Here is a 14,670-nt window from a genome sequence, read left to right as displayed (position 1 = left end):
TATATATATATATATATATATATATATATATATATATATATATAATGTATGTATGTATATATATATGTATATATATATATATATATATATATATATATATATATATATACACACGTACATACATATATATAAATTTATTAGAGTCCATATCTCAACGTGGTGAAAGGGTTTGTGTATCGACACGATCAGCTAAGCTGTACTAGTCCGGGCCACCCATACTAGGTTGGTTTGCTGTGAACGATCACGCTAAAATCTCCCATCATCTCCAGCGGAGTGATGTGATGAAAATGGCCAAACCCCAGACATGACTAAAGACATGTCCGATGGCTTTGTCTTGCAGTGGATTAGAAATGGCTGCATTTGTTGTTTTATATATATATATATATATATATATATATATATATATATATATATATATATGAATTGTGTGAGTTTGTATCACACTTCTGTCAACTGAGGTTAAGCGTCATGAAAATCTCCTCTCAAAGAGAAAAATATAAACGATCATGTCAAGTCATTCTGCGTCAGCCCTTGCACAACAAAAATAGACCAAGAGTGATCCATTTCTAGAAACAAAAGAATCTTTCCTTTCGGTCGCAGAACAGAAGAGCCAGAATGTTAAAAACCTTTTCGTCCCTTCTTCGCTCTCTGAGGAAGCCCTTCACACAAAGAGAGGACGTTTATGATTCACCGGAGGTTGCACGAACCACCAGCTGCTTTGCATCTCAACTCGTAAAAAAAAAAGAGGACATAATTTCGTACATCCGAGTAACGATCAATATTTGCGTCATCGAGATGGAATTTACATTTGGGTTTAGCATGAAGTTTCTTTCATTGATTTTACGTGTTTTCTTAAGAGCAGTAGATGCAAGCAAAGACTCAAATATAGGGATTAACGAAATGCTTCCGCCAAGGTTAAACAGAAACTAGGCATTGAGTAAGGCCATAACAAACATGACCTTTCATTTGCCTCGAAGCTCAAGCTGAGGATTAGAAAACAGAAAGATACCAATAGGAGTAACAACTTTTAGAGAAATATTAATGTGTATAATGTTTCTTTGGTGTCTGAAAAATATGTAGTCAGGGATTAGATTGGTTTGAGAATTTTGTTATATGATATATAAAGATTATAAGTAGTAGGTATTTTCGTTAGCTTGCATAGTTTAGATTAAAAAATTGATCAGAACTGGAATAAAACTTCTAGAATACTGTTTAGCATTGAGCCTCATGATTGAGAAGGCCTGACTATTAGAATTAACTGCATACCCAGTAATACGAACAGGAGGAAACTGTCCGGGAAGATCTGAATGCATAGGATAGTTTGATCCTCGGTCCAGATATATATAGACCTTGGTTTGATCTATCTATATTTGCGTGTGCGCTGTGAAAAATTTTGGCGTCCATGGGTTATGTTACCGTGACTCTAATTTGACAGGAAATGTATTCGATTGTTTATTCAAGTGATCATTTTGCTTATGTTGCTAAGTTAGATTGAAGTAGCTTTCTGCAAATGATGTAATTCGGTATTTAGAACTAAAGAAGACAATACTTTAAATACTCCCTTCAGAAGCTGGAGGAGGAAAAGGTTTTGGGCTAATCAATACAGTCTGCCATCTGTTAAAAAAAATAGTTTTAGCTAATTAAACCTTAGATTAATTTTATATATATTCTTTTTATTAAAGAAACATTGTTTCAAATATTTATTTTGGAAACACAATGACGAAAAGAAAATACTGTCACTTTATTCCATATTGATATTGAGAGCAAATAGGAAATAGAGTATTGTGGAAACCACTAAATTAACAGAAACCTATTTATGAACGTGATCCACAAACCACTATTTGTTTATATTATCTCCGCTAATTATCGTTCCTACAATTATTTAGATTATGGAAAACAGTGGAAATATGTTACTATTATTATTATTATTATTATCGTAATTATTATATTTTTATTGATATATAATTATTATTATTATTATTATTATTATTATTATTATTATTAGCTATGCTACAGCCTTAGTTGAAAAAAAAGCAGAATGCTATTAGCCCAAGGTCTCTAACAAGAAAAAAAATAATCCAAAGAGGAAAGGAAATATGGATACAAATAATCTACAAGAGAAGTAATGCACTCAAAAAAAATATTTTAAGAACAGTAACAGTGAGCTGAGTTTTGATACGTTCTAAGCTAATTTGGTAATATATTTAATGAAAAGTAAATATTTACACATGAATAAACGTTACACATATGTTGTATTAGTACATATTTTCTATAATATATTTAATAAAAAGTAAATATTTAAACATGAATAAACCTTACACATGTATTATATTAGTACATATTTTCTAAATGGTGTAAATTCTTGGTTTTTGGGTAAATTCCTGTGTGTACTTACTATTGAAATGTTGTATGTGGTTATGTTTGTATGTTAAAGGTGCATCTCAGTATACGTAGCAGCTTAAAACTTAAAAGTCTTCACGCCTTAGACGGTGTCTTCAAACGTTTTCTGCTAGAAATTCAAAGGAAAGTGTTAAACCGTTTCAGTTGTATTGAGAGAGGAAAATCCCTAGCATTGACGTTACCGTAAGATGACGACGTAATCTCATATCCAACATAAAGTAACTAGAGGGGCATTTAGTAAAGAGGATCCCTTTGCCACTGCAAGCAGTCTTATTTTGCTCCTAATTTCACTGCGTACTTATTACCTCTGCCAACGAAGATAGAAGGAGGTTATGTTTTAAACCCCTGATTGTGTTATGTAAAAAGCTGGAAATGATAAAATTTTGGAAGGTCAAGCTTAAAGCTCAATGTCACGGTCAAGAAAAATGCTCAATTCACGTAATCAGCCATAAGTTTGGACATCTTTGTCACAGAGACTTCAACCTTGATTCATATTTAAGTGTATGAAAATCCACGCTAATTAATACATGTCAAGGTCAAGTCGAGCAAAAGGCCGAGAAATAAGCTGCCGCGGGGGAGGTCTGTGCTCTACTGAGTGCCCCTCTAGTATATTGATGTTTTTTTTTTTTTCAAAATGTAATGGACTTGTCCTTGGGTCATACCCCACATGTCCACTAAGTTTCTATGAAATTGGTGCTGTAGTTTTTGTGTAATATTGTTCACAAAAAAAAAAAAAAAAAAAAAAAAAAAAAAAAACTAACAGAATATTTCCCATTTACTTAACATTGGGATTATTTTCAAAGTACTGCTGCATAATTTTATTTTGCTGTACCTTATCCAAAATGTTACAGATTCATCCTTGGGTCATAACCAACATGGCTACCAAGTTTGGTCTAAATAGGTACAGTAATTTTTCCTGTACAGTTTCTCGTAAACAAACAAATGAATAAATAAACAGACTGGTGAATACATACTCTTCACAAGATCTTCGATTTTAGCGAAAGCAATAACATGGTACTATCAAAAGTTAGACTTTGAATAGACGTAAATGACATGGATGGATATTTTCAGTGGGTGTGTTGTGTTACAAGATTGTATCTAGAGAACCTCCTAGATATGCAAAAGCCATCTTTAACACGTAACGCCTCCAACTGGGTGGAATGTAGTCTCGTATTTCCTTCCGTGGTGCCCCTTCCTTTGCATTAATTGTATCCCTGTTCAATTTCAGAGTTATCTACGGCGTTGCAAATAGCGGCTCTTCGTAAATTATATGCAAATGATGTCATATTGCAAGTCAAAACGAAAATGAAAGTCATCACACTGAGAGAGAGAGAGAGAGAGAGAGAGAGAGAGAGAGAGAGAGAGAGAGAGAGAGAGAGAGAGAGAGATGCTGTTTTATGTTGAATGGATCTTTATTTAAATTCATATATAAATCATTTTAGAATTTGATTTAAGGATAGATAGATATTTGTACAGATAATGTCGGAGTACTCATTGAATCATAGATGTGGGTAAAGACGCTAACTGGATAATTAAAACTTTTAAGGACGAGACGAATAAAGAGGAATCTTAAAGAAAACCTCTGGTTCCATTTAAGAAAGATAAAATCCACGGTATACTTAACTATATTACCTACATTTATTTCGAGAACCTGTCATTTCTTATAATCTACTTTCAAAATGTTTACTGTATCCACTGTTGTTGTGGCAAATCCATTTCCACCCACGCCAAATTATCAGATTGTAATGTGAGATGTATAAAATTAAATTACGATAAATTTAGAGGTAATTATGATTATATATTGTAATATGGAACTTCTGAAATTGTGAATGTGAAATTCTATAGTTCAGTTTTAATTATGACGTCCCTTAATATTTTTTCAAATCAATGAACAATCGTCAATGGCAATAAAGAAAAATAATAATAATAACGGTAATAAAACATAATGTAATAATAATAATGATGATAATATTGAGAGATAATGAGTTTACGATTATATGAAAATCGTTCGGATTAGAAATAAATATTGTTATATTTGTTGTTATCAATTCCTCTTTTTCTAATTTCAAGACAGGATTGCTTTTTGGAGTTGGAAATCATGTAAAAAATTATGCTATTTTATCTGATAGCTAATTCATTTATAATCATTACATAGGAATAGCTCTAAAAGTGTATCTTCAATAACATATATTATAATTATTATTTTATTATTATTATTATTATTATTATTATTATTATTATTATTATTATTATTATTACTTGCTAAGTTACAACACTAGTTGGATAAGCAAGATGTCATAAGCCCAAGGGTTCCAATAGGGAAAAATAGCTCGGTGAGGAAAGCAAATAAGGAAATAAATAAACGATACGAGAAATAATGATCAATTAAGATAAAATATTTTAAAAACGATAACAACAGCAAAACAGATATTTCATATATAAACTATAAAAATACTTATGTCAGCCTGTTCAACATGAAAACATTTGCTGCAAATTTGAACTTTTCGAGAGGAAGATATCCTAGCGATATTGAATGAATAGCCGGTATGCGTGATACGCATTTATCGTATTGATTAGTGTCGTAATAAATGCAGAGCAGCATTTAATTTTTAGATTTAGAAGTGAAAGCTTTTTTTTACGCATAATTTATTTTAAAATGATGTCGATGTAACATAAAAATTATTTTAAAAAATAAAAGAAATGTTTCCCTTCAGTCATCAATTTCAGTATCATTGTTTATATTGTCAAGCAGGTTGTACTGTTTCTTTCATTTATATTGGCAAAACAAGGATTAATCTGAGGTGTATGAAGTAGCTTTTCAAATTGCCTCATCTCCACAGTACACGGTATTTACTTCGAATAATCCTCATTATTCAAAATCAGTTTGATTTACTGTAATAAATTCGAAAACTTAATGTGGCAACAGCGTGTTCATGTTGTAGTATGGTTTAGATTTTCAGAACTATTTTCAATTTGAATAAGAAGATTCGAGGAATTGAAAGAGTCAGCAGTAAAAATCTAATGACTGATTTAGAAATGTCACTCTGCATACAGAGCAGTCTCTCTCTCTCTCTCTCTCTCTCTCTCTCTCTCTCTCTCTCTCTCTCTCTCTCTCTCTCTCTCTCTCTCATGACTAGGGGCATACAAAACACAGAGTAATTAATTATGATAAGTAAAGAGGAAAGAATGAAATTTAATGATGTTTAAATGCAAATTATTATTATTATTATTAAATGCTAAGCTACAACCCCAGTTGGAAAAGCGGGATGCTATAAGCCCAAGGGCCCCACCAGGGAAAATAGCCTAGTGAGGAAAGGAACTAAAGAAAAATAAAATATTTTAAGTATAGTAACAACATTAAGATAAATATTTCCTATAAAAAAACTATAAAAACTTTAACAAAACAAGAAGAAGAGAAACTAGATAGAAGTGTGCCCGAGTGTACCCTCAAGCAAGAGATGTTTCATAGATGCAATTGCAAGAAAAAAAAAATGTACTTTGAATTCTTCCAAATGCTGACAGTATGAAATTTTGCAGTGACGTAAACTAACTGTATGATACTTCCCGAAATGAACGGAATAATGATATCACCAGACTATGGGTGTTTCACTGTAGGCTACCACGTAAAGTTATTTATAAGAAGATATTAGGCCCTCGGTCGCATAACAATAAACAGATTCCATTTAGGCCTTCCTGCGCCAAATTTGGGGTCGCATTAAATACCTCTGGCATAATGAAATTCTCTCCTGGTCCCAAGGGAGATATTGCAAAGAGGAGTTACGTTGCGGAATGTTCTTGGGGGAACTTAAGAGAAAGGGCTTTTGTTATAAGCCTAGATGTTGAATCCGTATTTCATCTAGTTTTTGTTATTTATTCGACCGTTACTTTGGATTGGATATTGCAAGACCTACACTTTCTGTAAGTCTTGGGAGAATCCGTCCAGAAGCTGTTTTGCCACCCGGTCTGTTTACACTCGAGTTGAATTTCTATAAAAGGCTTATTTGCTTTTGGCAAAATAATATTGTTATATACAAATAAGTGTATTTTAAAAGTCAAATCTTTTTATATAGATTGTCTGAACTTTCCAACTTTTCTTTAATTTTGAATCTACTTATCTTAATACAGAAATCTTTATTATTATTATTATTATTATTATTATTATTGTTGTTGTTGTTGTTATTATTATTATCATTATTATTATTATTATTATTATTATTATTATTATTATCAGCTAAGCTACAACCCTAGCTGGAAAAGAAGGATGGTATAAGCCCAAGGGGTCCAACAGCGAAACGAAATAAGGAAATAAATAACCTAAATGAGAAGTAATGAACAATTGAGATAGAATATTTTAAGAACAGTAACAACATTAAAATATATCCCTCATATATAAACTATAAAAAGAGACTTATGTCAGCCTGTTCAACATAGACATATTCGCTGCAAGTTTGAACTTTTGAAGTTCTGATTCAACTACGAACAAGATGGTACTGTCTGGGAAGATCTGAATGTAAAGGCTGGTCAGAATTATGAAAAATTGAAGTTGAATCTTCCATTTTACGGAAGCTTTAAGTTTTCGTTATCTTATAATCTGTCTTCATCTTTTTTTACTAGCATTCAAACTCACGTTTCACTTTTTTGTTTGTTAGTTGTGAATGGAATGTTCATGAGTACGTTTCCAGAATGTATTGAAAAAAAAAATTAATTTTTAGACACATAAGGGCAATATTTGTGACAAAACATTCAGTATTTGTTATAAATTACAGAGATACTACAATTCTCTATTCCTAGACATCCAGATTCCAGCCTTGTTTGAAAAACTTTTCAAGGTCTAATTATAATTAATACTTATTTTGTTTTTTATTTGGTTGTAAATATTTATTTTTCGATCTCCTAACATTTCAGGAGACAGATGAAACTAAGGCATATTATCTCTCTCTCTCTCTCTCTCTCTCTCTCTCTCTCTCTCTCTCTCTCTCTCTCTCTCTCTCTCTCTCTCTCTCTCTCTCTCTCTTTCGAATTTAATATCTTGAACGCTTTATTTAGACCCATTAGGCAAAGGTAGAAAAATTATTTTAGTATTAATCAGTACCTTTATGCGTTACATAAAATGTGCAAGCCTGTAAAAGAACAACTTTATAAAATACAAAATGGATAAACTTCGACAAAGTTTCGTAAAAGTTTGAATATTTGAATAACTGAAGCGAAAAACTGACATCGGATTCAAGTTACATGAAAAGCCTCTCAGTGTATTTATGATTTAAAGGTTCACAGCGTTGCCGAACACCGTGAAACATTGAAGTTTATTTACAATGATTTTGATTTCAAAGCTGATATTATGATATTGTCGCACATTTACCCATTAAAGCACACTATTTATCAATTAAACCAAGTTTCATTTAAGGTAAAAATAATTATATCCTACAATTTGATTTGGTTCATGTCATTTATGTAAGTGTTTTTCTTCATGCATAACAACATTTTTTTAAATCGAATCATACTTATTAAATCGAAGTTATTTTTTTTTATACTGTAGTTATACGTTCTTATTGAACGCAGTAATGCATAGGGGTACATTATTGCACGAACTGACATCTCAGGTATATGATTTAGTGCAAGCAATAAATGTCTTCGAAATTATTCAACATGTACCATACCAGATTCCTGAATCTGAAAGAGCCAGTTTTATTGTAATGATGAGAGATAAATAATCATAGAGAGAGAGAGAGAGAGAGAGAGAGAGAGAGAGAGAGAGAGAGAGAGAGAGAGAGAGAGAGAGAGAGAGAGAGAAGCCTTTTGCGTTTTTGTACTTCTTAATCTCTTAAAATCCTTAAAATGGCTTGAGAAATAGATCTCTCTCTCTCTCTCTCTCTCTCTCTCTCTCTCTCTCTCTCTCTCTCTCTCTCTCTCTCTCTCTCTATGATTATTTCGCTTATTATTATTATTATTATTATTATTATTACTATTATTATTACCATTACTATTATTATTGCTATCATTACTTTCATAATTATTATATTATTACTAGCTAAACTACAACCATAAATGGAAAAGCAGAATTCTATAGCCCAAGGGCTCCAACAGGGAAAATAACCCGTTGAGAAAAGGAAATAAGGAAATGAATGAACTATTATGAGAAGTAATGAATAAAAAATATAAAACACCTTAAGATCAGAAACAACGCTAAAATAGATCTGTCATATATAAACTGAAGAGATACTTACATCAACTTAAGATCAATTTGTGTCAGTAATGAAATACACAGATCACCTGGTGTATTAGAGAACTCTCTCTTGTTGTCAACACTTCGTGGTTGTTTAGTTCTTTACAAGAGACTGTAAAACTCATCGTAATTTGTGTATTAGATGTTGAACGTCCAAATTTTCAAAACTGGGACTTATAAAGATTACCCTTTATCTTACCACTGGAATGCCATAAACTTTTTTTTTAGTTAACATGTCATCTTATAAGCTTTATTTTGATGGCCCATTTTCATAAGTTCAAGTACATGAATAGATTTATCATCCTCATGGCTTAACACGTTGAACAGACGACCATTGAAGTTCTTTCTTTAACATTAACAAAGTCAGAGTTGTCCAAATTATGAGACAGTGGTCATGATCGGAGAATAGGATTGATGGTCTGGGTATTTTCTCCACATTCTCAAAACTGGTCAGTTTTAAGGCAACATTTGACCAGATTGTCACCTGTTCTGGGCACTCCAGATCTCGCTCTGTTGAAGACACACCAATCACGTCTGGGAAGTAGTGCCCATCAGTAATTTCTTCAGTGTAGTCCTGCACGATTATTACTCTTAGGTCAAATATATATAAGTTCTTAAGGTTCCGTTGACTCGTAATATTCAAATTTCAAAAGTGGAGCTGTTGTTCTTATCTGCTATAAATTCCCTCACCAATTAGTAGGATTATCTAGCATTACTAATATTACATTTGCATGAGAGCATATTAATATTTTCAAAAATTCAGTCATATGCTCCATTTCGCTTTCCGTTATTTTTTTTCTTTCTGTCATGAGGTTTCTAAGATAACCATCCGGTGTTTAGTCCATAAGGCAATAGAAGAGTTGGAAGTCCCAGGCCTACATGGCTGAGGACTATTAAGCGTGAAGTAGGAGATGACGAATGAAAAAGTATTGATTAAAAGCTCAAGTTACAGTAGAGACGACTGGCGAAATCTAACTGAGGCCCTTTGCGTCAATAAGCGTAGGAGAAGATGATTTTGTTTTGTCTGTTTCGTTGAGATTTTAACAAACTTATTTTTTTCTTAAAAGGCCATTTCAGTATATTTGTTAACACGTATCGACATCATCAGCAGCCATTGCCTGGCCCTCCTTACTCCTAGTTGGGTGAAGAGAGGGCGGGCCGGGCTTGGGCGCTGATCATATGTGTTTTATGGTCAGTTTCTAGGGCATTTGTCTTGTTCAATATGGCAATGTCACTGTCCCTTCCCCCTGCCATTCATGAGCGGCCTTCAAACCTTTAAACTGCAGTGGAACTATAAGCGCAAATAATATCGAATTGAGTTCTTGCTGTCTTCAATTTGCGCAGCTTTGTCAGAGATTCTTCTCCTCTTAGATAAGACTCATCTTGGTTTTATCTTCTAATTAAAACCGTAATTGTGTTTCAAGTACTTGGCGATGCCATTCCGGGAATGCCAATTACAAGAACTCATTAACAAAAGAGAAAAGACGGATAGATGAACCTCTTTATTTTCTTTTTATTGATTTTATTTTCATATGAGAGAGGGTGGGGATCATTACGTAACTTATATGCAAGTAGTTGAATCAGTGGAACTACGAAAGTTCCAACTTGCAGCGAATATTTTTAATGGAATAGACTGATATAAGTCTATTTTTATAGTTTATATTTGAAAGATGTGTTTAATGCTCTGTTCTTAAAGAGTTTTATTTTAATTGTAAATTACTTTTCTTGCAGTTTATTTATTTCCTTATTTCCGTTCCACACTAGGCTATTTATCCCCGTTGTTCTGACTTATAGCATGTTGCTTTTCCAACTGGGGTTGTAGCTTAGCTTGTAATGATAATAATAATATATATAACACTATCACGTTCAAGTTTAGCCTTCATGCCCATTTCTCGACTGTTGCACAGCTCCTCCAATTTCCACTTCTCATGACGAGGAGGAAAGACGGGAAAAAAACATTCCAAGCAGTACATAATTATTGTGAAGTTCCACCAACGCTGTAAACGAGTCTCTTATGCGCAGGGTTACACAAGAACCCAACAGCTCTCTTCACCACTTCCATGGCTTCTTCTGGTTGTTTCGTTGCAATGATAATCCTCTGTGTGATGTATTACTCTCTCTCTCTCTCTCTCCTCTCTCTCTCTCTCCTCTCTCTCTCTCTCTCTCTCTCTCTCTCTCTCTCAATCCGGATGAATTGCAACAATAAAAGCTCTTGTATTAGTTATGAATATGGGTCGACTTTCAAATCTAATTTTATGTTATTTCTAATTTTCATAATACCTGATGTACAAAATATTCACATGGAAAAGCTTGCTCGCACAAAAACACATTTTTGTATCAACGTGTGTGTAATAACGTTTTATGTATTAATTTTGATATTCAAATAAGATTTTCTAAACATATGTAAGCATACATATTTGTAATTACTGGGGCATTTTTTTATACAGTACATTCATTCGTATATAGAATATTTAGTCTGCATCGAACCAGTAATTTTTGAGCTCACTGAAAAGGGTTTTTCCTTATTTTTTCCGATAAATTCCTCTCATGGCTGTCACGTTCTCCTGATTAAACGAGAGAGAGAGAGAGAGAGAGAGAGAGAGAGAGAGAGAGAGAGAGAGAGAGAGAGAGAGAGAGAGATCTTGAATGAAATACTGCTTGTTAAAGATATTTCTCCTTCCAGGATGCAGTATTTGACATGTGATCCTTGCAGGATAGTTTATGATTTACTTCGAATCAATACTTTTGATACTGACACCGAGAGAGGGGAAAGAAGCCCAACGTTTGCACTCACAGAAGAAGAAGAAGAGATCAGAATTTTCTCATGTCAGGATGCCAGATAACTCAAAATTAATCAATCAATCAGATTTTCCTCGTATTTTGAAATGTTTTTAAGATTATCTCCATCCAATAACCTGGCATTTTTATTAATATGTTCTGTATGTTTCTGTAATTGCAATAATATTGTTTTATAACGTATTCAGTATTTTGCACACAAAGAGGAGAAACGACTTTCGACTTTTTTCTATGATTTACCGTTTGGAAATCTTTTAATTATTTCCTACCACTCATGTTACTTTCATCGATAGCTTTTATTATTATTTCATTTGATTTCCTATTGTAAAAGTGATGGCAGTCAACGTCATCTGAAAGCTAAAGAGTTTCTTAATTGGAATCCCAATTTTATATTTAATGTTATGGAAATTTTATTTGATTTATAATGGAAGTATTGTGTTATAGGAATACATTTAAATCCAATTAATGGGATATTCACCATTCTTTATAAACTTATTTAAATGAGGAAAAAAGCCCATAGATTAATGAAATTTTATAAAAAGGCTATTTTTATGAGTTGAAATAGCTGAAATCGGTAATAGACAACCATAATTACATAACGTCAGTAATGAAATAAAATAAACATCCTTTATTAATTAATAATCCATGTCGGTCCAGTTTTCTTTTATTTTTAATCTATTCTTTTCTCTCTCTCTCTCTCTCTCTCTCTCTCTCTCTCTCTCTCTCTCTCTCTCTCTCTCTCTCTCTCTCTCTTTTCTGTCACCATTTGGTATTTTCTGTTCATTAATTCCATGGGAGTCTCATTACGTTTCTCCCTGTGAACACTGAGGATCCACGCAGTATAGTGACAGCACACTCACCTCACAAAAGAAGATATTTATACCCTATACCTGGTGGTCTGCAAAGCATTGTTGGTCACAGTTTTGTCTAATAGGAAAATAGGGAAAATATATGGATATGATAACCGTATATCCCCCTCTATATGAAAAAAGTAAGTGTCAGGATATATATATATATATATATATATATATATATATATATATATATATGTATATGTATATGTATATATCGATATATATATATATATATATATATATATATATATATATATATATATATATATATATATATATATATATATATGACAGCAGGCCGGGAGGAAAAAGAAACAAAGATTTGACAAGCACCTTCGCGTTATTATTACACCTCTTCCCGGCCTGCTGTCATCTCGAGACATCGCACGTTCCAGCGATTTGATGTTTATATATATATATATATATATATATATATATATATATATATATATATATATATATATATATATATATATATATATATATATTATCATCACCAAAATGATTGGGGAGATCCCACTGTACGATCACACATCAAACTGATTTGGAGCATAATGCCAACGCTTTGAACTTGACTGGATTGTACAGCTGTTTTTGAGAGTCGTTTGAATTAATGCCCTTTTCATTTTTTTTTATTTTTTTTTAATATGTAAACTTATCATCACTCATTAATATTCAAAAATAATATACTAATGCTGGAATTATTTTTTCTCCTGTTGTTTTTATTCAGTTATATGGGGAGTCTGGTAATCTGAGTATAATCTTGTGAAGGGTGGAATTTTTTTGGCAAACCGCTCCCCGCATTGGAAGTTATTCAAGCCAATTCGGATAAAAAGAACAAAAGATCGGCGCTTATGATCAACGGCTGAAGGGGAAACCTTTGGTAATGAACAAACTTTTTCCAAATTGCAAAAGTTTTCCCACGAGATTTTCTGTTCCTGGAAAATTTTATTTTCGTAAAGGTTTTTCTAGGAAAATTCCGTGGTAGCCTGTTAGAAGCGTCTCTGCCTGGAAACCTGTTAGACTGATGTTTGGTATCAATAGTTTCTAGTATTGCCTACAATTTCACCATCTTTGTGAGGTATGGATGGGGGTTCAAGGGAGCCTATAGGTCTACATGCTGAGTCATCAACTACTATTACCTGGCCCTCCCTGGTCATAGCGTAATTCATAAGTAACATTTAAACCTTTAATCTTTCCATTGAAAATCATATTGAAATTTGGTACTTTTAACAATAACTATATAAATAATGTTGCATTCCTACTTGTATATATATCGTTTTTTTTTTATTCCAAAATTTTTATGGGTTTGATAAATACTAACCTTCGTATTTAGTCTGGTTTGAGGGGGTTAAGCCAGCCTCAACTTGGTGCCGGTCCCAAGCCCGGGTAAATGGGAGGGTTGGCGGCAGGAAAGGCATCCGGCCATGAAAAATTGGCCAAAACGAATATGGACAGTGAATATTATCAGAATGAAATTAATGCTAGATGGAGAAAGCTGGCCAGAAACATCGACCCCACATAGAAATGGAAAAAGATGCAGACAAAGACAAAGAAGAAGAAGTATTCAGTCTAGTTTGTACATTATTCGGAAATTCCGGTTTAAGAACATATTAATGTAGCTAATACCTCTAGAAATGTCATTGTTTTTCTGATTATATCTCGCCTTTAAAATCATTTATAAAAGGTTTTACTGCTTTTTAAATTACTATTTCTAAGGTTCTATGAAACACATATAATCCATATTTCTGAAAATATAAAAGTTGTTGAGAAAGCTTGTTGCATACGTGTAAGGGAATTCTCCCTCATCGTTAGGATTAAAATAATTTAACATTTGATAGTCTACTTCTTTATGGACAAGTGTCTTAAAATATCCTAGAAACCCGAACGAAAACATAGATCATGCAAGTGTTTTATGCATATAGTTTAATGAGGCTCATTTGATTTCTCATATAGGATTAAAATGTCTGGGTTCCAATTAAGATATGTTACCTTGGACTCAGTGTCAACGTATACTAGTATGTTGCTTATCGTCTCAAATTACTCTCAATGTGGGTTTGCATTATGATTGAGAATTTGCAAATGATATTATGAGAAAACATGAATGACCTCGTCTTCGTTCGGTAATGTTATCTTACCTGAGGCAACAGACTTTGAGAGCTGGGGAAATGGATGGGTGGCAGTTGGGGTTATCGGTTGGAGGGTGGGAATGGGTGGCCTCAGAGAGAGAGAGAGAGAGGGCGCGAGAGAGAGAGAGGAACGAGAGAAAGAAAAAGAGATACAGAGACAGTGAGAATTGGAACAGCTAGTAGTGGTGTTGGCGACGTTTCATACGTGAGGGGTTTTGGTGCTCTGTTGTATCTGCGTCTGATATGAGAGATTACTTTTTTATCTTTA

The 14,670-nt window shown here is 33.0% G+C and overlaps 1 protein-coding gene and 1 pseudogene across 3 annotated transcripts in view; both read left to right on the top strand.

The window, feature by feature from the left end:
• Positions 1-14,670, top strand: part of LOC137648503 (calsenilin) — a 712,312-nt gene that overhangs the window by 659,797 nt on the left and 37,845 nt on the right. The gene's annotated exons all lie outside the window — the stretch shown is intronic.
• The window catches only part of LOC137648502 (uncharacterized), a 1,327-nt pseudogene continuing 1,320 nt past the window's right edge, over positions 14,664-14,670 (top strand).

Source organism: Palaemon carinicauda, chromosome 10, assembly GCF_036898095.1.
Source record: "Palaemon carinicauda isolate YSFRI2023 chromosome 10, ASM3689809v2, whole genome shotgun sequence".
Classification (NCBI taxonomy): Eukaryota; Metazoa; Arthropoda; class Malacostraca; order Decapoda; family Palaemonidae; genus Palaemon; species Palaemon carinicauda.
Note: the sequence above shows the minus strand (reverse complement) of the source record. Positions and strands in the feature narration are given on the sequence as shown.